Below are 26,834 nucleotides of genomic sequence, written 5' to 3' on the forward strand. Positions count from 1 at the left end.
ACACTGTACTTCTGAATGGGAAGTGCGAAGTTCAGAATAAAACGGAGATGTTGAGTGACTGAGATGATGTTAATTTCATTAAGAAAGTTAGGAAATATAGAAGTTATTTGGGATCAGGATGATCAGGAGACATGTTGAACTTAATCTATAGGTGAAGAAATGATATAGAGAATTTTTAACAGGCATTAGAACTTAAGGATCTGGAATTTGGTAAGAGGCCTGGAGAAGAAACAGTAAGGTAATCAAGCATCATGTACAAAGGCAAACATTAGAACCAGGGGTGTGTATATGAAGACAGCGAAGGCACACTTACAAACAAGGAAGGTGAAAGAGGAGGATGTAACCATTCATTCATTCAACAGATAAGCACTGAACACATATGGAAAATAGAAGAGGAGAGAATGGAAAAGACGAAGGAAGTTTACATAGAAAATGCCTCCACTGGACTAAAGCTTGGGAAAGACAATGTGTTGTACTAGAAAATAACTGGATATTTTTAAAGTAGGTATTCTTCTCAATAGAAGGAGAAAAAGCTAATTTATAATGAGATTTTTTTTCAAAAAAAATCTCTTCTAAAAAGGAAATGAAGAAAATGAAAACAACAGGGTAGAGTCCTTTTTTTCACAAAATGTGTGAAGAATCTAAGAAACTTCTGTTTAACAGGTTAAAAAAGTCATCCTGGCTAAGGGCAAAGAGAAAGCTTGAGTGTTTAGGTTCCAGCGGGAAATCTCTTGCATGTGAGAAATGTACCTGCTTCCAATCATTAATTTTATAAAGACTGTCTTCATAATGTTGTAGGTTACTTTCGTTTTCCAAGCAAAGCAACACTGTAAGATCCTTGACCCTACCAAGTATGTCCATGAGTCAAGTGGATGCTTACATCGTGAGGTTAGGGTCTGGCATGTGACTCTAGCCAATGGTCTCAGCTTTGCCGGGCTTCTAGTCAAATTCTGCCACTGGATCCCAGAGAAAGATAAATACCTCTAATCAACCTTTGGGATAGCAAAGGTCGTACTGTAGCAGTAAAGAAATTTATTGTGAGCTTTATTAGGTTGCAACTAGTTTCTACCTGATGTAAAAAGTCACCTATGTAAAGAGGATTATTTATATAATTATATGCACGTAAGTCCTTGTCAACCACAATATATAATTATTTCATGGCATTCAAATTCAGCACAGAAACATCAAGACCTAAGTACAAATATTATTACTATAATGGGTTTTCATTTCCAGAGGTCGTTGGGGGAAGGGATTAATTTTGCTGCTTTATTGTACACATAGCAAAGCACACAGAGTCATGTTACAATGCCTCTGTCTTGAAAATTGCATTTGAATGTAATGAGAAAGGCACTTTTTAAAACAATTTTACAATTTTAGATACATTAACTGCATTTCTCTCCATCTTGTTTTGCTAACAGGTTTTGAAGCCTTTCATTTGGATAACATTGATTCTTGTCAATTTTAGAAGGAAAATGTTTTGAACGCTTTCTGGAAATTCTTTTTCCATCCTTTCTTTGATGGTTTTTAGATTGCCCACCGAGGTCAGTCTCCAAGTGCTCTGTGTTGTGGGATTTCCGAGGAACAATTTTTAATTTAACAACATAGAAAATGAAGCATGAAAGAGACCTATTTGAATTGTAGTTTTCATCAACATGTATTTCTCAAAGCTCAAGTAATAGGTAAAGTTTAGTGCTATTCTTGAATCAGTTTCAGCCCATGGAGCTTAAGGTGTTTTTTTTTTTTGGGGGGGGGGTATTTAATTAGAATGTCAAATTGATCTTGCATTTGTAAGAAATGTCTATTTGACATATGTGAACTATAATATTTATTCCATGAAACATTAAGCTCAGGAAAGGCCCTTCTTAAAGGGATTGTCTATCTTTGCAAAGACAACTTCCTGTAAAACTGATGGTTTCTATGAATTAACATGATATGACACTAGATCAACCTGTAGGTTGAGTATGTAATTAAGAAAGATCAGCCTTGGGCAGCCCGGGTGGCTCAGCGGTTTAGCGCCACCTTCAGCCCAGGGTGTGATCCTGGAGACCTGGGATCAAGTCTCATGTTGGGCTCCCTGCATGGAGACTGCTTCTCCCTCTGCCTGTATCTCTGCTTCCCTCCCCCCTCTGGTCTCTCATATATAAATAAATAAAATCTTTTTTTTTTTTTTTTTTTAAGAAAGATCAGTCTTGTAACTATAAATTCATACTAACCAAAAAAGGTAGTATGTGTATATTTCCCTATTTGAATCAAACTGGTTATTTTATGTCAAGTTGAAAGATTTTTAATCCTTTTTTATTTTTTTTTACCCATTGTGCTATTAAATTAAATGGAATATTGATATTGTTTCTCTTTGTTTTTTCTTTCTTGCTTGCTTTCTTGTTTTCTTGCTTTCTTGCTTCCTTCCTTTCTTTTTAGGTGAATACTAAAATTACTAAATCATAGGATTGGAAGATGTCTTTGAGATCACCCAGCACAGTCTACTCAGGTGAAAAACCTGAGGCCCAGGAATAAATTTATTAGAGGTAGAAATGGGGCTGTGGAATATTGAATTGCTAATCCAAGATTTTCAGTGTACTGATGTAATTATGAGCACTATTCAGATTGTGAATGCTTTTGAAAATATTCATTGCTAATATATTTGTGCATATGCAAGAAGAGCATGTTTTCTTGACAAAAATATATTTAGAATTTTCAACATTTATCAGAAGGCATTTTTCAAATTTTAAACTTTAATGCAAGTTCAGAAGCTATCTCTTATGAATTCAGAAAGTAAAGACAATACAGTTCTTAAAATTAGAAGTATTTTTGCCTTTCAATAGTCTGAAATTTTATACATTTTCATGAGAGGTTCTTAATCTTTTTGTATGTCATCCATCCCTTTATTTTATTTTTTTAAAAAGATTATTTATTTATTTATTTATTTATTTATTTATTTATTCATGAGAGACAGAAAGAGAGAGAGAGAGGCAGAGACACAGGCAGAGGGAGAAGCAGGTTCCATGCAGGGAGCCCAATGTGGGACTTGATCCTGGGTCTCCAGGATCATGCCCTGGGCCAAAGGCAGACAGACGCTCAACTGCTGAGCCACCCAGGAGTCCCCATCCATCCCTTTAATAATGTAGTTGAGCCATAGATCAATTCCCAGGATAAAATTCTTGAATTTATGATATAAAACATTGTCAAATTGCAAGGGAAGCCAATTATATAAATGTTATTCAAGAAATCTGTTTCCCTAAAATAATGTGCTTATACATACTTTACACTAGATTAATACTACCTAGTGAGTTTACGATTGCCATATTTCAAAGTGCTTATGAATATACAAAATATTTTGATATATGCAACAACTATACTGCAATATAGAATATATGTATCTGATTTGTATTGGCGACAAAGACACAGGTACAATACCTTTGCAGTTTCTTTCCTATATTCATTTTGAATAAAATGCTCAATTTCAGTTAGAAGTACATAAAAATAAAGATGTTAATTTGTGACCAAATTCAGGAATCCATCTGAGAATCCCGTGATTTACACTATTTTCTTTATTTTTGGTATTTCAAAACTAAGGTCAAACCCACCTAACCTGGAGGGTTAAGAGATGGAGAGCCCAGGCTTGTTTCAGAAAACCACTGCCCCAGCTCCAAACCGGCTACCTGACAGCCCCTTGCTTGACCTTATTCCTCATTGCCTGGATGGTAGTCTTCTCTCACACCTTTTGCTTCCACTTATTGCACGTGACTACGGAATTTCAATCTCCACTTTTCCTAATTGACATTGACTTGGCTTGTCCCTCTAACTCAAGATTCATTCTGCTCTCTGTCCTAACTCTTTTTTTCCCGCTTCCTTTTCTCTCATGCGTGTGTGCAAATGCACAGGCCTCTGTCTTCTAAATCAAAGGTCAGTCTGTAAAAAAGTATGTCATCTCTATATATTTACCTATGGGTGCTATGTGACTCTTTAATTTTATTAAAATACTTCCAGATTTAAAGAGAAATCCTTTAATTCTGGATAATTTCACTGAAAAAACTGACTGCAATTCAAATAAATTGAAGAGAGAATCGGATGTCTTGCATGCATGTAAAGAATGGTTGGCTTGTATTACCGTATTTTAGTATTTTATTTTATAAGCAGTCTGTATAATCACACATATTTTTCGAAAGAGAAAAATACAACCCAAATGGGGAGAGGTTGAAGAAACATTCATATTTCAAACATAATATGTAACTTTTTATGGATTGTTGAGTATAAGAAAAAATTCTTCTATTGATATGAATTAATCAGAAATACTTTTATTAATAGTAAATTGCTAGTTTCCAATCAGACTTTGTCTTCTCAGCACACATATGTATATTTCCTTTTTCATTTAAAAAATGCACCTTCTTTCTGATTAAACATAAATGAAAAGTCGAAATGTCTATACTTGGGGATGCCTGAATACATTTTTGGACTGCTTTAGAATTTTGGGAGTCATAGCTCTTCAAAATCTGATAAATGCTACAAACTTTTTACCTAAAGAAAGATTAGTTTTTGGATATAGATATACACAAAAATTTTCTTGTAATTTTTGGAGGCTTATGGAATTCCTAAATTTCATGGATAGATCCCTATAAAATCAACAAATCTAGGTATATTCATTAAAGGAGTATAGATTATGCAATGGTTAGAAATGATTCCCAGATCTCAGGGGTCAACAGTGATAAGGATTTAAATCTCATTCATGCTACATGTATGTCTGTTATCATCTGATTATGCTAAGTGACAATTATCCATATGTCTCTTGCATTTTTGGAAGTCTGGCAATAGGTATTGACTGCTTTTGTTCTTATATATCTTTTCAACAATCTTGAAAGATTGAGACATGTATCTGTCCAGAGAACAGGGTAGGTTTGTTTATTGTCTGCACAATAAAGATAATGTCTTTATGTAGCATAGATGTTAGACCATGAAAAAGATTCAGGTTCCCCAAGCTAGTGGTTTCTCTCCCGTCAAATACCTCAGCAGGTATATAGGCACCTCTGGTCTTTATGTTGCCCTGTGAGAATGATGTCCAAGAACTTGAACAAAGATGATGATTCCGTTGCCATTATTACTGTAAATAATACATTCCCTTGCCTCTGATCCAACAGACTTGTGTTTTGTTTTGTTTTGTTTTTTGCTAACGTGCATGCCACTGGTAGGCTGATCTATTGGTTTGCAAGTAGAGCAAAATTTCAGATGTTTCATAAGCTATAGTGCTTTTCCATGTTAACTGCACTTTGGGACTTGGCTGGTAAAGCAGCCTCCATCTGGAAGGCTAACTGTTCTTGTGGCAAAGGTAAAAAGACAACATGGTAGTGATGTTCTGGCCTTTACCGCCTCTTTCAAACCTGTAACTTATGCTCACTTTTCATCCTTCAAAGCAAGTCACATGCCCAAGCCTGACCGGAATGAGATGAGCAGTGAATACTGTGCAAAATAATATAATCTACCAAAGCAGGTTGGAAACTTATGCATTAGACCTTTAATTGCTACTTTCTCCTCAGCTAAGTGGATTTACTATAGCATCAAGTTTTCATCTTATCTTAGACCATGATCCTTATAATTCAAAATACATATGCTACTCTCAAAATTTATACCTGACTGTTCTTTACTTACATTATAATGTATCTGATATTTTCCCTCAAATTGAGAAACAATGATATCTCAGACTCTTATCTGTAAAATCATGAGTTTCAGAAGTGATCTAGAATTTTTCCTCAGCATATTAAAATTAACATTTATTTATTGTATTTATTATGTAATTTATTTATATAATAAACAAATTACTATATAATTATGTAATATACATAATTACATAAACTAATTTATTATATAAAATTTTTATATTTACTTATTAAAAAAAGAAAAATAATGATTATTCATGTGCACCTAACATCAGATCATATATCATCTGTGGAAACATTCTGCCCTTTGGAAAACCCTAATGATATATAGTGCTATACTACTATACACTGAATGTTGTGTCTCAGATTCATATGTTGAAACCTAATCCTCAGTATGATAGTATTTACATGTGAGACTTTTGGGAGGTGATTTTGTCCTGAGGGAGATTCCTCTTGAATGGGATTAGTGACCTCATAAAAGAATCTCCAGAGAGCTGCCTATCACTTTCTGACCTGTGAGCTATGAACCAGGAATCCAGCTCTCACCAGACACTGAATCTGCTAGTACCTTAATCTGGGAATTCTCAGTCTCCAGAACTATGGGAAATTAATTTCTGCTGCTCATAATCCACCCAGCCTATGGTATTCTGTTCAAGTGGCTAAGACGGACTAAAACATATAATATATAGTTTATTATATATAGTTATAATAGTCAATAATAGTTATTTATTTAACTAATACTAAGTGCATGGTATATATAAGAAACCATGGAACTGGGATAACCATGTTGAAAAAAATGACATAATTGCTGCACTCATAGTACTTACATGTTAGTGGAAAAATGATAAAAATGGAATAGAACAAATGCGAGTGTGCATACACTAAATTAAAAATTCAATGGGATTTTTAACGAACAAGTTTTTGTGCTAGATCATAAACTGAGAGAATATACTTTAGATAGGAAATTTATATTTAGATAGATAAATGACATTCAAACTGGGATAGGTTATGTAAGATGGAGCAAACTATGCAAAATTCAGGCTGATGCTATGGACGTGTTTTTAATACAGCTTGAAAAGACCATGAGGTGGGAAAGAGGATTGAGGAAATGAATGAAAGTTGGTGTGGTTGGAGCAGAGTGAGCCCAGAAGGATGCTAAAAATCAAAATGGAGGTGGATCGTGAAGGCTATTTGCAGGATGTGGTGAGACTAAAATGTCTTCAAAGTGTTATTATGTATTTACACACAACCAAAAGAAATTCAGAATTTTATTGTAAATACAATAGGGCATTGTTGAAAGGCTTTATGCTGGGGAATATCATGATCCATTTTATATGGCCAAAAAATTACTCTTGGGAAGAGGGGTAAATATTGACATTGACTACATGTGGATGGAAGCAGACTAGATGGAAAGAAGTAGATGGACTTCAGGCATTCACTTGTTCCTTGAGAAGGAAGAATGCAAGATATTTTGGTTAATTGGATGTGTAAATTATGAGAAAGTATGACTGCCAGGTTTCTGACTTTAATAACTGAAAAAATTATAATATTCATCATTTCATTAGATGGTGGAGGATCTCAAAGTGGATTGATTTTGGTTTAGTTCTGTAAATCATATGTTCTATTTTGAACAGGCTAAGGGATAAGATATATAATTGGACATGTTAAATAGTAGGTTGAATACATTAATGTAGAACTTGGAAGACATATCCTTGGTAAAAATACAAATTTATAAACTATCATAATTTAAGGGCATTTAAAACTATGGAATAATATCAGATAATCACACAGAGAGTATAGAAGGAAAGAAAAGAGAACCCAGGTCCCTGACCATGGACATACAATTATTTATGGGCTGTTGGAGAAATAGAAACTAGGGAAAAAAAAGGGGAATAAGAAAGAGGAAAAAACAGAAAAAATGCAGTGTCATAAAAGCAAAGAATGAAGAGTCTTTCAAGCACAAGGAATAAGCAGCATTTAATTTTTGATCTGAGATTTAGTTAAAGATAGAAAAGGTCCCGTTCAATTTGACAGCACAGAGATGATTGGTATTTTGAAAACCACATTTTGACAATATGATAGGCATGGAACCTAAGTTGGATTAAGTCAAAAAGTCAAAGGGGGGGGTGAGGAAATGGTATTAGTGAATCAAGACAACACATTTAAGAAGATTTATCTGGAGACAGAGCTGGAAAATGAAATGATATTTGAAAGCAGACAAGGAATAAGAGATTTTTTTTTTTTTTTTTTTTTTTTTTGCTGTTGTAATAATGAACATAGTTCGTTAAGGCATGCTACATGCCTATGAGAACAATGGCAATGAACCAAAAGAAAGTGAAAGATCGATAATCAGAATAATAAGCTTTGAGGAAAAGAAATCTTTGAGCAGAATAGTGTAGTAAAGTTTTTGGTAAGGGTGTGAAGGGAGGGCTCCAGGTATAGCAGAAAGTATCAGTATTTGGCACAAAAAAGATGGACAACACCTCTATTCTAACAGGAAAGGAAAAAGAGAAACATGTTTAGAGCTGCAAGTAGATTTTTAAATTTGGGGGTGAGAAGATGAGGTAACACTTTTGATGATTATTTTCTCAAAAAGTATAAGGTAAGAACTGATCATTAGTTGAAAATGAGACTGAAGAATGGGTAGATGGTTTAAAAAAAGAGGAAAATGGATCTTAGGAGTATTTGGGTTTTGAGAAGCTTAGAAATAGGGAAAACAGTTTTGAATGCCTATTGGTGGGTGTGATCTTTAAATCAGGGAGCAGCTTGCTAGCTGCGGTGTGGTTTTTCCCAGGTAAGTCCATGATGCTGGCAAAAAGATGGCTTGTAGGAGTCATTTCAGGTTGGAGCTTTCTCCATAGAAAATAATGGTAGTAAAGGGTAAAGAAACTGAGGGTATTTGAAAAAATAAAGATGATGACAGACCGTGAAATCTATGTTAGTAAGAAGGATAGTGTTACCGGAAAGCAGTTGAAGGATAATGAGAAGTTAATGTGGTCAATGAATAAGAGGTTTCAATTAAGTCAAAGACTGAATCAGTGGATGGAGGTGGGAGGAGGGGCGAAAGGAGTGAAGGTAGTCAAAAAGTACAGACTTCCAGTTATAAAATAAATAAGCTCTGGGAATGCAATGTACAGTATGGTGACTACAGCTAATAATATTGAATATATATTGATAAATATATTTTTTTAAAATTTATTTATTCACGAGAGACACAGAGAGAGTCAGAGACACAGGCAGAGGGAGAAGCAGACTCCATGCAGGGAGCCCAATGTGGGACTGGATCCTGGGACTGCAGGACCATGCCCTGAGCCAAAGGCAGACACTCAACCACTGAGCCACCCAGGTGTCCCTGAATTGTATATTTGAAGGTTGCTAACAAAGTAGATCTTAAAAGTTCTCATCACAAGAAAAAAAATGCAATATGTGAGATGATATATGTTAACTAGACTTAGTGTGGTGATCATTTTGCAATAAATGCAAATACTGTATCATTATGCAGTATACCTGAAAACTAATATAATGTTACATGTTAATTACATCTCAACTAAAAGAAAAAATTGAATCAGTGGGCATAGAGTTAGAATGACTTCATCAGATCAATTCCCTTCCAGCTATTTTATTCTACGGACTGAGAATAATTCCCTAGCTAATGCTTTCCAAAGACCTATTTAAGATTTGTAAAAAATGCAATCACTGATTATTAATATAATAATGATGATGAAGGGCTTGGTGTAAGCTTTAAAGTGTAGATAGTGCCATTACATGCCATGGGCATAGTAGGCTGTGGTTTTGCTATTTTTCCTGCATCAAACAGTGCCATGGTGAAAGAATTTGAGCTCAGATGATCGCAAAAGAAAAGCATTATGTGAGTGTTTAATAAATGCTTTGGTTGATGAGGGTAACATGATGGTGTCCTGTTTTCTAAGTAAGTAGCATTAGAGTAAATATTGGTTTTCTCTGAATGGAAGGAAACAGAGAGACTCTTCATTAATATTTATGTGTAAGGTTCAAAGTCATGAATGTAATATGATATTTTTCTCCTGTTATACAAATTAGTATGCCATAATGTGACATGACTCTAGAAAGAATGCTGATATTTAAAACATTGCATTATATACTAATGACCTCTTAATTTGGAAATCCTTTTAATAGATGTTTGAAAAGATTTGTGAAATAATTATTTAAATGTAACAGAATACAAATAAGAATCGGCATTTATATTTAACTACTCCTTGATTTCCTTTTTTGCTCTCCTGTTGAGGTACTGTGGAGTTTTATTTGTCTGTTTGTTATTTTCAAGACTACCTAGCAAATAGCACTGACTTCACAAGTGTTGTTTTGTTTTTAAACGCTAATTATGTTTGAAAAGGTCAAACTTTCAAGCAATGTCTAATTTTCATCACAACCATTTCCAAAACTCGTCAGGGTTAAAAACAACAACAACAAACAAATGAACTCTAGCAGTAAGATTCTTAAAAGAAAATAAAGTAATAACCAACACCAAAATGTCCAATGCTTTTCATTTTCTCCTTTTTGGAGGTGTCTAGATGTGATGTAGGAGTCAAGGTGGTGCTTAGAAAGGGAACATTTATGTAATAATAATGCTAGGGAGTTAATTTAACATTCTTTACATTAGAGAACTCTGAATTTAGAAAGAAATGTTCTTTAGATATTGGAATCCTCAACAAAACAGAGCTCAGAAGCTAGAAGATGGAAGGTGGAAGGGAAAGAGATCATTGGAAAGAAAGAACATAATAAATATTTATCATTTAGAAATGTTGAATGAAAAAGGTACCCTATACAAAAATTATGCCTGGACACTGAACATCAGCCTTCAATGGTGTATTGGCTGAGAGAAGGTTGAGAGTTGGTATTTATGATGGATGCTGTGGGACCACCCAGTTTTCCCCTTAAGAACTGCCCAGAGGTTTGGTTTTTGTCACCTTTCAGCCAGACCAAAGGCAGGAGCAATCTACACCAAGATGATGTCCCACTCCCATAAGTGAACCATGCAGAGACACAAAGTCTCCGCTGTCATACTCCAATTCAGAACAACTCTGAAGGGCTATACCAACTCCAGAGCTCCCTATGAAATACACTTCAGTCTCTCTTCAACTGTATGAAAGTCAATCTTCTCTGCATGCCCGATCCTCTTGCCTTCACTCCCTCACAGGTGTGATTACTGAGAGCATCCCCTAGTTAACGTCCTGTACATGGGTCTTCAGCTCAGCAACTGTTTGGCAGGGAAACTTACCTAATTAGGGTTCTTTCCACATGACTATGAGCCAATCTGATTCAAGCAGTTCTCACATCTTGGGACCCTTCCTACAATAATTCTTGATTCATGGAATCCTATTAAATATTCAAAGTGAATATTTAATATTGCTCTTTATAAGTTCTTTTTATAAGTTCACCTGTCTTTTCAATGCCTGCATTGATCCACTTATGTCATTCTAACCATTCTAAGAATTTATCTTTATTTTTATAATTTTTTAAAAGATTTTCTTTATTCATGAGACAGAGAGAGAGAGAGAGAGAGAGAGAGGCAGAGACACAGACAGAGAGATAAGCAGGCTCCATGCAGGGAGCCCAGTGTAGAACTTGAACCCAGGACTCCAGGATCATGCCCTGGGCCAAAGGCAGGCACTCAACCACTGAGCCACCCAGAATTTATATTTAGGATGCCCTGGTGGCTCAGTGGTTGAGTGCCTGCCTTTGGTCCAGGATGTGATTCTGGAGTCCTGGGATCGAGTCCCACATTGGGCTCCCTGCATGGAGCCTGCTTCTCCCTCTGCCTGTGTCTCTGTCTCTCTCTCTCTATGTGTCTCTTGTGAGTAAATAAATAAAATCTTAAACACACACACACATATATGTTTATTATTTATTTTAGAGACATAGAGAAAGTATGTGTAAGATTGAGTGGATGGAGGGGTAGAGGGAGAGAATCTTTCTAGCAGACTCCTTGCTGAGCAGGAGCCTACCCCACGGCTCCATCCCCCAAGACCCATGAGATCATAACCTGAGCTGAAATCAAGAATTCAGAGCTTAACTGACGGAACTATGCAGGCACCCCGAGAATATTTATGTTTATATAAAAGAAACTTTTAAAATGTGCATAGAAATCTAGCTAAAATAATATTTATTGTAACATTATTTGTAATAGGAAAAGTCAGGATAAAGTAATAAACACTTTAAAATAAGGTTTCATGTGAGCCAAAAGTCAATAGGTAATGAGAAAATGGAAATAGTAAATGTGGACAACACTTTCAAAAGTAGTGATGTTATTATTTACTTATTATTTCTCTTGGTGGTATTTGTCTCCTTCTCCATATTCTCCATATTTTATGCTTTCACCTGGAAAGGAATACCTGCAGTAATACATAGTTAAATGTGTAAACAAACCATCCCACCACTCTACTATGTGCCTTATATTCCTCCAACATGGAAATCACTTCTTTGTATTAAGAGATTTCCTCTGAATCCCTTTCCCCAAATATAGATGAATATTTAGTTTTTTGGGTTTTGTGGGTTTTTTTCCCTTTGGTCTACTAGAGCCTTTTGGTGTTTTCTAATTCATGCTAGATTGCTGCTTCAATGTGAATTTTTGTAGAGTGGACTGGATAAATCAATAAATACCTTCCTTGTCAACTACATTTCCAAATCTCTTCCTAAAGGTGGCAGTAATCGAAGTGGAATTCAAACACTTCCAAATGCATCTAAAGTGTGGGTTTATTGCTCTAATTATTTTCTGTGAATGCAGTTCTACTTTATTACCCAAATGAGAGTTATTATTGTCTTTCTTTCTGATTATTGCATTTGTGGTATTTATTTCAGGGTTTTTAAGACCCTTTAAAGCCTATTTAGGTTTTTTTTTTATGAATTTAATGCTAATTAAAATAATGGATTAGTAGGCTTGGAAAATCAAATCATTATTCAGCCAGAACAATGGAAGGGATTATTTAATTGACCACCTCAAATCATATTAAACCAATCCTGGAAGAATCACCACTAAGATTCAAACAGTGCAGAAACTCTCATGCTTTCTATAGGACCAAATCTCTTTCTTTTCTGGATATATGAAAAATATATATATTTAATGATTGATTAAATTAGTAGACGGTTAATCTCTGGTTAATCTTTGACTTTTATGTAAGAGAAAACTGAACATTGTTTCCACTTACCCCTAACATTATTATTTTATTAATTTCTATAGACATAATAATTTCAATTGATTGTACAGAAATCAAGCAGAATTCAGAGTAGGACTTAGTAATATCACCAAGTTCTTTGTCAGCACAGGTGGCTACACTGAAAGTGAATCACTGCCATTACTCAGTTTCCAACCATGGTGGTAATTTGTTTTGCCAGCGTTAAGATTATAAAAGGGCAACACTTTTGATTAGGAAAGGAGTGATATTTAATGATAAAATAGAAAGATTTTCCATGGCTTATAAGAGTCATGTTTGAACCTTGTAATATTGCAAATATTTCTTCATAATCATGTCAGTCACATCTGTTTCCATTCAGTAAATAAATAATAGATTTTATATGTTTATTGATAAACTAACTAACTATTTTGTTGTTGGAAAGTTAGAGACAGATTCAGGGAGAGTAAACTAAACCAAATTGGGTTCAACAAATACCTGATTTATCAGATTTTGTTTTCAAGACTGGCATCTGGCTCTTTCAGCAGATAGACCACCTGAAGTGGTGAAGTGAAAGTTTGGAGAAATAAGTACTTATATACTGTGCTTACCTCATACACTAACAGTCTTTTGGGGGGGCCAATTGTGAACTATACTAAAGTCTCTAAGTGTTTAACATTTTTTCCAGCGACTTCACATGCAGAAGTCAATTTTATGGGGTTAAACAATAGTGTGTGAAAGATTTTATTATGAGAATGTTCACCAAACTGTTGTTTATAAAAGAGAAAGAATAGAAATAATTTAAATGTTCAACTGTTATAAAGTTAATCAAATAAATTAAGGTACAGAGGAACAATGAAATTGTGTGACTATGCAGTAGAAAAATATTGACAGAAAAAGGTGTTTAGGATCTGGTAACAAAAGTGTATGTCTGGTGTGTTAAACATTGTACGTATTTACAGATACTGGAAAACACACAACTGGAAAACACACAGTGACAGCTCTGAGTGAAAGTAGTAACATTTACATCTTCTTTTTGCTTCATTTTATTTTCCAAAAGTAGTTTTGCAATGATGATGCATTTAGTTTATAAGCAGAGAAGAGTTTAAATGCGCAGCGCATTTCCTGGACTGGTTAGTCCAGAGAGATAACTCTATTTTGTCCCTAAATTTTTATCTTTGACAGATACACAAACTGAGAAGGTCAGTGGAACTTTTAAGAACACATTGTTTTCTCATGCCAGGATAGCCCTAATTTTAGAATTTAAGTTTAGGGATTTAACATTTTGGAGCAGTAGGCTCATAGTCACAGCTCAAGGCCTTCTCAGTAGTATTTGTCAAGATCACTCAACTGTGCAATTTGTGCAAGATAGATACATTGCTTCATATTAATATATCTCACATACAACCAACTGTATTTTATCAATATATTAACACACACTTCAGTAAGAAACATTTAAAAAATCCTGCTAAATATGTATTGAGAAGACAATAAAAGCACAAATAGTAATACTTTTTTATTCTCTAATTGACCAAGACCAAGACCAGTTGTGTCTATCTACTGGTATGTATGTAGATTAATTTGCAGAAGAATAAAAGTAGTGAGTCATATTGAAAATGGAATTAAAATGCAGTGCTTTTTTTTTAAAGATTTTATTTATTTATTCATGAGAGACACACAGAGAGAGGCAGAGACATCGGCAGAGGGAGAAGCAAGCTCCCTCCAGGGAGCCTGATACGGGACTCTATCCCAGGACCCCAGGACCAGGACCTGAGCCAAAGGCAGACGCTCAAACACTGAGCCATCTGGGTGCCTTTTATTTATTTATTTTTATCGAAGTGTAATCACATACAATATTATATTAGTATCTGCTATACAACATTTATGTACATTAAGAAATGATCACCACGGTAAGTCGAGTTATCATCTGTTACTATACAGTTGTTATAATATTTTTGACTACATTCCCTATGTTGTACTTTACATCTTTATGACTTATCTATTTTATACCTGGAAATTTGTACCTCTTAATCTCCTTCATCTATATTTGCCTATCTACTCATCCCACTTCCTAATGGCAACTACCAGTTTTTTCTCTGTACTATGGATATGCTTCTGTTTTGTTTTGTTTGTTCATTTGTTTTGTTTTTAGCTTCCATATAAAAGTGAACTCATATGGTATTTGTCTTTCTCTATCTCATTTATTTTACTTAGCATAGTAGTCTTAAAGTCCATCTGTGTTGTCACAAATGGCAAGATTGCATTCTTTGTTATGGCTGAGTAATACCCATCGTGTCTATATACTACATCTTCTTTATCCATTCATCCACTGATGGACACTTAACCTATTACTATATCTTAACTATTGTAAATAATGCTTCAATAAATACAGGAGTGCACATATCTTTCCAAACTAGTGCTTTCATTTTTTTCTCAGATAAATAGCCATAAGTGGAATTATTGGAACTATATAATAGAACTAAAAGTAAGTAGTTGTTCTATTTTTAATTTTTGGAGGATATTTCATTGTTTTCCATAGTGACTGCACTAATTTACATTTTTACCAACTGTGCCTAAGTTTTTTCCACATCCTCTCCCACACTTACTATATTTTGTGTTTTTGATACTAGCCATTCTGACAGGTGTAGTTTTGATTTGCATTTTCCTGATGATAAGTGATGTAGAGCAGTTTTTTGTGTGTCTGTTGGACATTTATATGTTTTCTCTGGAAAAATGTCTGTTCAGGTCATCTGCCAATTTTTAAATCAGATTGTATTTTGGTGTTGAGTTGCATGAAATTTTTATATATTTTGGCTATTAACTCCTTATCTTTCATTCAATAGATTGCTTTTTTGTTTCGTTGATGGTTTTCTTTGCTGAACAAAACTTTTTAGTTTGATATAGTGCCATTTGTTTATTTTTAATTTCCTTCCCCTTACCTGAGAAGACAGTTCCAGAAAAATATTGTTAAGACCAATGTCCGAGAGTTTACTGCTTACATTTTCTTTTAGGAGTTTTATGGCTTCAGCTCTTGCATTTAGGTCTTTAATCAACTTCGAGTTTATTTTTGTGTATGGTGTAAGACAGCAATCCAGTTTCATTCTTTTGCATGTAGCTGTCCAGTTTTCCAAACAACATTTCTTGAAGAGACTATCTTTTCTCCACAGACATACTTTTGTTTAAATCATCCAGTCTATGGTATTTTGTTATGGCAGCTTCAGCAGACTAATTCATTACACTTATCAGAATTTATTGTCTTTAACCATCATTTTGTATGCCAGGTCTCAGTTTTCTCAAAGCTTTAAATATATCTGTGGTTTTAATAGGAAGCAAGTTAATAATAATTTATCTTAAACAGATTATTAAATGGATTATAACCAAACATGCTCTTATATATCCAGGTATTTCTAAACATTATTTGACATAATGAATGCATGATTTATTATAGTTCTACACTAACTTAACAGCATATTTTCCCCAAATATTTGTAGGAATATGGCTTTACATTCTGTGTAATTATGTATGGGATCTATTAAATAAAAATTTAACATTTGTTCTGCATCATATTAGACCTGTTTTGTGATAATCTCTCATTCTTGCCCTCTTTTGTTTCATGTACTGGCTTAATACTTGAATCCCATATTTTAACTTAAACTACTTTGAGACTGCCAAGTTATTGGAATATTTATGGGTTTCATTTTATATGTCACCATATCTGATTTCCAGCCACATCAATTAAAATAGATACATCTCACTGAAGTAAAAATAGGATTAGAAAAACCTAACGTTTCTTATATGCTCCAGACACTGCTTCTACATTACCTGGAATACAAAACTGCAATGCTGTACTGTCTGCATGGAGATGCCAAATAGGTGTAATGCAAATCAGGAGCAAGTCATTGACAGATAAATTAAATAGTCATGATCTGAATATTGAGTTTAGGCAAGCATCACAGTCTATTGGCGCCAAGTTAGATTTCTTGTCCTGTACAAAAATGTTATGTTGTTCTCGTTAAGCAGTCATCCATCTAAGTGACTTCAAGGCCCTTAAGACCTGAATAGGCAAAGCTCATCTATCAGCCTCTTGACTTCAGTCAGAGCCACAGCAGGTACCATAATAAGCTGAGTCTCTGTATTCTGATTATTTTGTTACATGAACACATTTAACATCTCAGTTTTATTGTAATTTTCTAGTGAGATACTGGTTGGCCTTCATTAAAAACTCTTTGTTGCGTTAACTCGTAGCTATGGACTATGATACAAAGATCAGGTCTTTTGTTTGACTTCAGTAGGAATCAAGGAAAAAATGCTATTCTAATAACTAAATGCAGTGATGCTTGTCATATATCCACAGAATCTTTCCAAAGCAGGCTAAAATGGCAGGATCTATAAAATGGCAAACAATAACAGAAGCAATTTTAAATTCAAAATAGGTTATTCTGCTGTGCATCTTTAAATCAGTACATTAAATCTCAACTAGTATAGTAATTTTGATTAAAAATATAATAAAAATTAAATTAAACCAGCTTTAAGGCAACATATCAAATATCAACAAATAATTGTTCTATGATTTAATTAAAGTTAATTTTTTGGTTAAAAATAATTGCAATTCTAATTGCAAAAATAAATTTATAATGATAATATGTCTTCAAAATAATTTAAAATTTAATGCAATTTCAATGAAAATAGCTATTGATTTAAATGGCAAAATTATCCTTTTTGTAATGATCAAGAGAATCTTTCCAAGCAAGAATAGAAAATACATTTTTAAATCAACAATAATAGAGAAGGCAACTGGGGCACCTGGGTGGCTCAGTTGGTTAAACATCTGCCTTCCACCCAGGTCATGATCTGGAGCCTAGGATTGAGCCCAGGTGGGTCAGTAGGGCTCTTTGCTTTGTGGGGAGTCTGCTTGTCTCTCTCCTTCTACCTGCCGCTCCCCCTGCTTGTGCTTTTTCTCTCAAATAAATAAATAAAATCTTAAAAAAAAAGAGAGAAGGCAACCAAACAAATATACTTAGAATGTATAAAATTAAAATACCTTTTAAAGAATTTGGAGTGATGGTATATACATAAGTAGAGAAATATATATAATAGAAATTCCAAAATACTTTTAAAATAAAACAAATATTTATTGACTACACAAGTACTACACACTTTTCATATATTTTTTCTTTAACCATAGCTGCCAAACTTATAATTGATATACTATAAGTAGAGCTACATAAAATGTAATATTTGAATCCTCAAAAAATATTAGCAAACCAAATTCAGCAGTACATTAAAAAGATCATATACCATAATCAAGTGGGATTCAAAGATGGTTCAATGTATGCAAATCAGTAAATATGACACACAACATTAACAAAGCAAAGGATAAAAATTATGATTGTCTCAACAGATGCAGAAAAAGCACTTGACAACATTTAACATTCTTTCACAATAAAAACTCTTAACAAATTGGAATAAAGGAAGGTACCTCAAGCTAACAAAGGTCACATATGACAAGACTATAGCAAACATCATACCCAATGGTCAAAAGCTGAAAACTTCTCCTTTTAGATCAGGAACAGGGCAGGATATTCATTCCTGCCACTTTTATTCACCATAGTTCTGAAGTTCTAGTCAGAGCAATTAAGCAAGAAAAAGAAATAAAAGGCATCAGAATTGAAAAAGAAGTAAAATTATCTCTATTTTCAGATGACATGGTATTATATGTAGACAACCCTAAATACTCCACCTCAAACTTTTAAAACTAATAAATGAACTCAGTAAAGTTGCAGCATACACAATCAACGTATAAAAATCAATTGTAGGGATCCCTGGGTGGCTCAGCGGTTTAGCGCCTGCCTTTGGCCCAGGGCGCGATCCTGGAGTCCCCGGATCCAGTCCCCCATCGGGATCCCGGCATGGAGCCTGTTTCTCCCTCCTCCTGTGTCTCTGCCTCTCTCTCTCTCTGTCTATCATGAATAAATAAATCTTTAAAAAAAATCAATTGTATTTCTATACACTAGCAACAAATTATCTGAAAAAGAAATAAAGAAAATGATTCCATTTACAATAGAATAAAAAAGAATGAAATACTTAGGAACACACTTAACCAAGTAAACAAAATATCTTTACACTGAGAACTATAAGACACTGATAAAATAAATTGAAGATAGAAATGCATGGAAAAGTGTTTATGCTCATGGATTGGAAGAATAAAAGTGTTAAAATGTCCATATTGTCCAAAATGATCTACAGATTCAATGCAATCCCTATCAAAGCTTCAATGACATTTTTCACAGAAATAGAAAAGTAATCTTAAAATTTGTGTAGGGCAGCATGGTGACTCAGCGGTTTAGTGCCGCCTTTCAGGATCGATTCCCACATCGGGCTTCCTGCATGGAGCCTGCTTCTCCCTCTGCCTGTGTCTCTGCCTCTTTCTCTCTGTGTGTCTCTCATGAATAAATAAATAAAATCCTTAAAAAAATTGTGTATAATCACAAAGGATCCCAAATAGACAAAGCAATTTTGAGAAAGGAGAACAAGTCTAAAGCCACCATACTTCTGCATTTCAAACTGTAATAAAAACTATCATAATCAAAGCAATGTGATATTGGTATAAAAAGTCATATAGATCAATAGAACAAAATAGCCCAGAAATGAACCCATGCTTATATGGCCAATTAATTCTTGACCAAACTGTCAATGGAGAAAGAATAGTTTCTTCAATAAACAGTGTTGGGGAAATTAGCTATCCACATGCAAAATAATGAAACTGGGCTCTGATCTTACATCATACATAAAAATCAACCAAGAATGGAAAAACTCTTGAACATAAAATCTGAAACTGTAAAAGACTTAGAAGAAAACATAGGGAAGACCTCCTTGACAGTGGACTTGGCAATGATTTTTTTTGGATTTGGCCCAAAAGCAAAGGCAACAGAAGCAGAAATAAACAAATGAGACTACATCAAACTAAAAAGCTATGTGTAGCAAAGCAAATCACAAACAAAATGAAACGATAACATATGGAATGGGAAATATTTGCAGACCACCTATTTGATGAGAGATTAATGCCTAAAATATACAAGGGACACATACAACTTGATAGTAAAAAATCTAAATAACCAATTTACAGATAGACAAGCACCCGAATGGACAATTTTCAAAGAAGACATAAAAATGACCAACAGATACATAAAAGTTGCTCAGTGTTACTAATCACCAGGAAAATGCAAATCAAAACCATAATGAGATTTCACCTCACACCTGTTAGTATGTCTACTATCAAAAAGACATGAGTAACAAATGCTGGTGAGGATATGGCAAAAAGGGAACACTTGTACCCTGTTGGTAAAAGTGTAAACTGGCTTAGCCATTATGGAAAACAGTTAGAGGTTCCTCAAGAGATTAAAATTAGAACTACTATATGATTTAACAATTCCACTCCTGGGTATATATCCAAAGGAAACAAAATCACTATCTGAAGAGATATATGCACCTTATGTTCACTGAAGCATGATTCACAAGAGTGAAATATAAAAACAAAGTGTCTGTTAATGGATGAATGTATAAAGAAGATGTGATATACATGGGATATTTATTAAACCTGAAACACAGAAGGAAATTCTATCATTTGCAGCAACATGGATGAACCTTAGGGACATTATGCTAAGTGAAATAACCCAGACAGAAAAAGAAAAACACTACACGATATTACTTACATGTGGAATCTAAAAAAAAAAAAAAAAAAAAAGTTGAGTTCATACAAGCAGAGAAAAAATGGTGTTTCCCAGGGTCTGAGGGGTCAGGTAAATAGAAGTTGATAAAAGGGTATACATTTTTAGTTATAAGATGAATAAATACTGAGGATTCAGTGTAAAACATGGTGGTTAGTTGATAATATGATATTGTATAATTGATCTTCACTAAGAAAGTAAAATCTAAGTTCTCTCACAAAAAACGTAAATATGTGAGATGATAGATGTATGAAGTCAATTGTAGAATCTTTTCACTATGTGTACATATATCAATCATCATATCATACACTTTAAATATATTACAAATTCATTTGTCAGTTTTATCTCAATAAAACTTAAATAATTTATAAGTGATACCAAAAAAAGAAAATGAGGTGCTGAGGGGAATAACAAGTTAGGAAAGAAAGAGACAAAGGAAGGAAAGCAGGGAGGAAAGAAGGGAGGGAGGGAGGGTGGAAGGAAGGAAGGAAGGAAGGAAGGAAGGAAGGAAGGAAGGAAGAAAGGAAGAAGAGAGAGAGAGAAGAAGGAAAAGGGGAGGAAGGAAGAAAGGAAAGGGTAAAATTGGTAAAATTTTGTTATAAATATGTATCTGTAAAACTATCACCGCACTCAAGGTAGCAAACATACCATTATCCCCAAAAGTTTCCTTGCAACCTTTTTCCTTATTTGCTATCTATCTATATGATTTATATATAGGAAACAAATATGTTAAAGTATGTGGATGGAACAAAACCACACAGCAAGCAAAGACTAAGCATCAGAAAACTAGTATGGCCATTTTAATATAAAAATAGACAATACCTATGTGTTACACGAGATAAAAATTATTATAATGATGAAAGGGTCAACTCATCATAAAATAATAATACATTACATATAATTGAGTTTCAAAATTCATGAAGCAAGTAAACAAGCAAACAGAAAATAAAAACTAATAGCCACTGTATTGGATATTGCAAGTATAGAGCAGAAAGTTCCATTGGGCAGTGCTGATCTATAGGGGCTTGTGGGGGAAGTAGTCCAAGAATTCCACATGTAGTCAAATTGTGTCCATGTATAAAGACAACAAAAATCTGAGAATATAAAAATATTCAGAAAATGTAGCACCTGTGAGTTCTTTAAAAATCCTCTCAATAAGGTATTCTAGGCAATCAAAACTTGGTGACCAATAAGGAACTGTAAATTGGGGCCCTATTATGGGAAAATCTAGTTGAAGGACAATGAAACAATTGAAGGGATAATAGAATCCAGTTGACTGATAACTTCTATTGCAAATCAATGCTCATGTGACATATAATTCATAAAGGAATGCTATGATGTATAAAACTATGATAACTATAACTAAAATAAAAACCTAGGGCACCTGGGTGGTTCAGTCAGTTAAGCATCCAACTCTTGGTTTCAGCTCAGACCATGATCTCAGGATTGTGAGACTGAGCCCTGCTTGGGGTCCATGCTCAGTGTGGAGTCTGGTTGAGATTCTCTCACTCTAGGCCCTTTACCCACTGCAAACAATAAGAAAGCATAAAAATATAGTACCTAATAATCATTCACGATAACACTTACATGGTAAGACAATAAATGAAAATGGGATAGAAATCTATCATTATCTTAGTAAATAACTCCATTTGGATTGAAAAGAACAAAATAAAAGATATATATGCAAGGATTTTTACTGTAAAAAGTTGGGGAAAACACATGAGACAAATATAATCAATAGAAAGTAGAAATATCAATATTGATAATAGACAAGATTGACTTTAAGACCCAATGCATTAAATGAGACTCAAGGCATATAATTCTCAAGAAGTCTAGTTTCAAATAATACAGCAGAAAGTTATAAGACGCAAAAACTTTAAGAAATACAATGGGAAATTAGATTAAATTAGATTAAATTAGATTCTTTAGACTTTCATGTTACATCACAAGCCAAATAGTGGAAAAACAGAATCTGAAGGACACAATTAGCAATATTTAGTAAATACGTATAGTACCCTCTGTCCTAAAAAACAGGCAATATATTTTTCAAGGATGTTTATTTCATTAAAAAATAGTGTCAGCACATTCCAAAAATTTAGAAATAGTAGCTCATAACTCATTATGAAATAATCAACACTATAAATAAACAACACTTATGGAAAATAATAAAGCCACAGTATTATCTTAGAAATTAAAAATATTCTTCTAAATAATTATTGATTTAAATAGGCATCAAATTAAAATTTAAGCATATCAAAGCCATATGGCATATGGCTCAAGTAAAAAAAGAAACATCAGTCAAATGTCTTGATTTTTTCAATCAGAAAACAATGAAAAAATAAAACATTTTGTTTTAGATTAGAACAGAAGCTTTGTACACATAGAAGCCAAATTCTCCTTAAATGCAATTTTTGATGCCTCAAATTTAACATTTTAACTCTTTCATGAATTACATGACTATTTTAATAGAATTCTTACTCATGGAAGGAAAATTTCTCGTATGATTATATGACCTATAAAAAATATATATATTTTATAATATATATAACCTTGTCAAACAATTTTTAGTATCAGTGTTTATAATGTAAATATATAGAAACTCATGGGATTTTTTGCATGTTGAGAAGACAAATCCTAGGATTTCAAACCATATGTTTAAATGTTAAACATAAAAGTAAATCATTTAAAAATTTGTATTTTAAATTTTTTGCAACAATTTCTTTTGAATAGTTTTTTAAATGTCAGTATAATTTCTGATGAGTGTCATTTATGCATTTATTTTGAGATTAAGGTCATATGAATTTTAATAAAAAATTAAAAGACTTCTATCTTACAGATTAAATTCTCTTTTGAGTATTTCATTTTTATTTTCAGTTTTTCATGTTGGATTACTTGAATGTTTTACCATTCATTTGTTTATTTAATATCTTTGAAAATTGTTTGGTTTCTCTTGTTTGAAAATTTTACAGGTACCCCTACGGTTTCAAACTTATTACTGCTTATATACCATACTTAGTGATTTTTTTTTGTTTCTATTCAATACTTAAAACAAAGTATAGTCTGTAAAAAAAAAAATTTACCCAGAGTATTTTAATTTACTTTGTCATTTATCCACAATATGACGAACTATCACATTTTCTAGACACAATGATGGGTTATCTACTGTTGTCTTCTTTCAGTGGAAGAGAGCTTTTCCAGATAAAGAAGCATAGTTTAAAATAGTTTTTTCAATGTCAAAAAATCAAGTGCTACTGGGATTTAAGAATCATACTTTTTTTTTTTTTAAGATTTTATTTATTTATTAATGAGAGACACACAGAGAGAGAGGAGAGAGGTAGAAACAGGCAGAGGGAGTAGTAGGCTCCTCACAAGGAGCCTAATGTGGGGCCCAATCCCGAATCCCGGGATCATGCCCTGAGCCTAAGGCAGATGCTCAACCACTGAGCCACCCAGGTATCCCTAAGAATCATACTTTTAAGGAAGGGTTAATGATGTTATCTCCTTTCCTAGTACTCTTTTCTTTTTGGTTTATCAGACATTACAGAAAATTTTGTTTGTGGGGAAAACATGTTTTCTGACATTAAACTAATGATATAATAACAGTGTTAACATTTTTGGGACATCTCAGTTCATACTGATGAAAACATTGCAGTTCTGTGTCAAAATGATTTGATAACAATTAAGAATGTCATAAATAGAACAACCACATGAAATTCAATTTTCATGTGTGAATAATTTTGACTATCACCATTTAAAAGTATTAATTACTTGTAGACCTGTTGTTAAAGATAGTGCACTCTTTTTAGACCTATGAATCTGGGTTTTGTCCCTGATCAAATTTTCTTTCATATGTTGTGAGAAGAAATGCATAATGTGAATTCTGAATCACAGAATTCAAGTTTGAGCTGCTTTGCCACACTGTTCAAATATGGGAGTACATTCTCAAGCTTCCCAATGGAAAGCATTTAAGGATCCTTCCCCCTAGGACATTGTATGATTCATATAACACAATTATTCATGGGTTCAGTTGCTGGTGTTGCTTGTTAACTAGTAAAGACAAATCATCATCAGATTTCATTTATAGATATGATTAGTTGATAGTCTAAACTAAGGCACTTTCTTGAAAAGTTTTCTACTTGGGTGTCTGCATGTCAGTGGTTAAGCATCTGTCTTTTGCTCAGGTCACGATCCCAGGGTCCTGGGAATGAATCCTGCATCGGGCTCCCCACAGGGAGCCTGGTTCTTCCTCTGCCTATGTCTCTGCCTCTGTCTCTCTGTGTCTCTCATGAATAAATAAATAAAATCTTAAAAAAAAGTTTTATCCCATTAACTATCAGAATGTATGTGAATTAAGTAAAATTATGTGTGTATAAATGGATTATAGAAGAAAATATAATTTAAGTTAAGAATAGTGAAAAAGAAACCTCTAAGTTAGATATGAAAAATGACATGGAATAGAATGGTTAATTACATGTCTTTTGGAACAAGAAACCCTGGGTGTGAATCTTTTACTTACTAGTAGGATCTGTTGGGCAAAATGTTTCATTAATCTTGAATCATTTTATGTGTGATATGGGGTAAGAAATAATATCTACTTCACAGAATTTTCATGAGGATTAAATGTATCAGTCCATGTAAATCACTTAGCATAGTGCCTGGTACATAATAATTAATATTTGAGATTATTGTTAGTCTTGAAAATAGAATCTGCTAGCCATAGCATATTGGGCTATTCTTGTGTCCCCTTATGGGTTTCACCTTGTTTTTAGACTTGAGAAATAATGTAGGGGAAATGGATATAAAACTGGACTGTGTGGTATATGCTAAGGGTTTATAGATGAATTTAATTACTGAAATTGTTAAATGATACATTCAAGTGTTTTCCACTAACAAGAAAATGTAGTAATCTTAAATCAATTATAGGAAAAAATGTAAATCCAGCAATTAGAAAAAAATTCTACCTTTAAAATTATATTATTAAATTAACGTTACCATTATATTTTTTTTATCTGTTTGTAATATTTACTTTCTTTTGTATCTCTTTCTCTCTTTATTTGCCTAAAAAACATCTTGAAAGATAAATTTCAAATTATTTATTTATTTTTTTTCCTTTTTTTAAAATTTTTATTTATTTATGCTAGTCACACAGAGAGAGAGAGGCAGAGACATAGGCAGAGGGAGAAGAGGCTCCATGCACCGGGAGCCTGACGTGGGATTTGATCCTGGGTCTCCAGGATCGCGCCCTGGGCCAAAGGCAGGCGCTAAACCGCTGCTCCACCCAGGGACCCCAATTTCAAATTATTTAAAGTGGTAATCTGTCTCTTTCTCTTTTGAGAGTGAATACGTTTATCACATCTTTCTTAATAATGAGTTTTTCAGACAGGACAAAGAGAAGCACATAAAGGCATACTGTTACTATTTTTTTTTTAAAGGGATTCTTTTATTTATTTTAGACAGAAAGAGAGAGCATGAGGAAGGGCAGAGAGGAAGTACAAGGGGAAAGGGAGAGAGAATTTCTAGCAGACTCCTCACTGAGCTGGGAGCCCAACACAGGGCCCAATCTCATGACCCTGAGATCATGACCTGAGTCGAAATCAGGAGTCAGCCCCTTAACCCACTGAGCCACCCAGGTGCTCCTAGTAACTACTATTTTTTAAGTTTTATATTCTTCTCTTATCTTTTGAAACAGTGAGACTAAATTACTTCGATGCTCTTTTATTTGTCTTTGTGGCTTTGCAGTTTCTCTAGAATTTGTCTAGATGTGGATTTAATTTTATTTATTTAGATTAGGACTTTCTTGGGCTTCATGAACCTGAGAACTTGTCTTTCATTAAAGCTGAAAATCTGTTATTTGAACAATGTACACATTCTCCCCTTCTGGGATTCTAATTAGTTGTTTGCAATTGACATGTGCTCTGTGTCTCATAATCTTTGTATTTTTCTTCTCTTTTCTTTTATTTAAGTAGGCTCCATGCTAGGCATGGAGCTCCATACAAGCCCAATGTGTTGTTTGAACTCACAATCCTGAGATCAAGACCTGAGCTGAGATCAAGAGTTGGACCCTTAACTGGCTGAACCACCCAGGTACCCCACTCTCTCATATTTTGTCTGTTTGTCCCACATTTTACCCCTGTTTTTCAGTTCACAATTCTTTTTCCAGGTATGTCTTATAGGCTGCTTACCATGGCCATTGAGCATAATGTCGGTTGTACACTTTTAATTACTGGAGGTTCCTTTTTTTTATTCACAATCTACTTCTTTGTTTCTATAATCTTCTTATAATAACTCATCAGTGATTGTATTTAATCTTC

The sequence above is a fragment of the Canis aureus genome, chromosome 28, assembly GCF_053574225.1.
Source record: "Canis aureus isolate CA01 chromosome 28, VMU_Caureus_v.1.0, whole genome shotgun sequence".
Classification (NCBI taxonomy): Eukaryota; Metazoa; Chordata; class Mammalia; order Carnivora; family Canidae; genus Canis; species Canis aureus.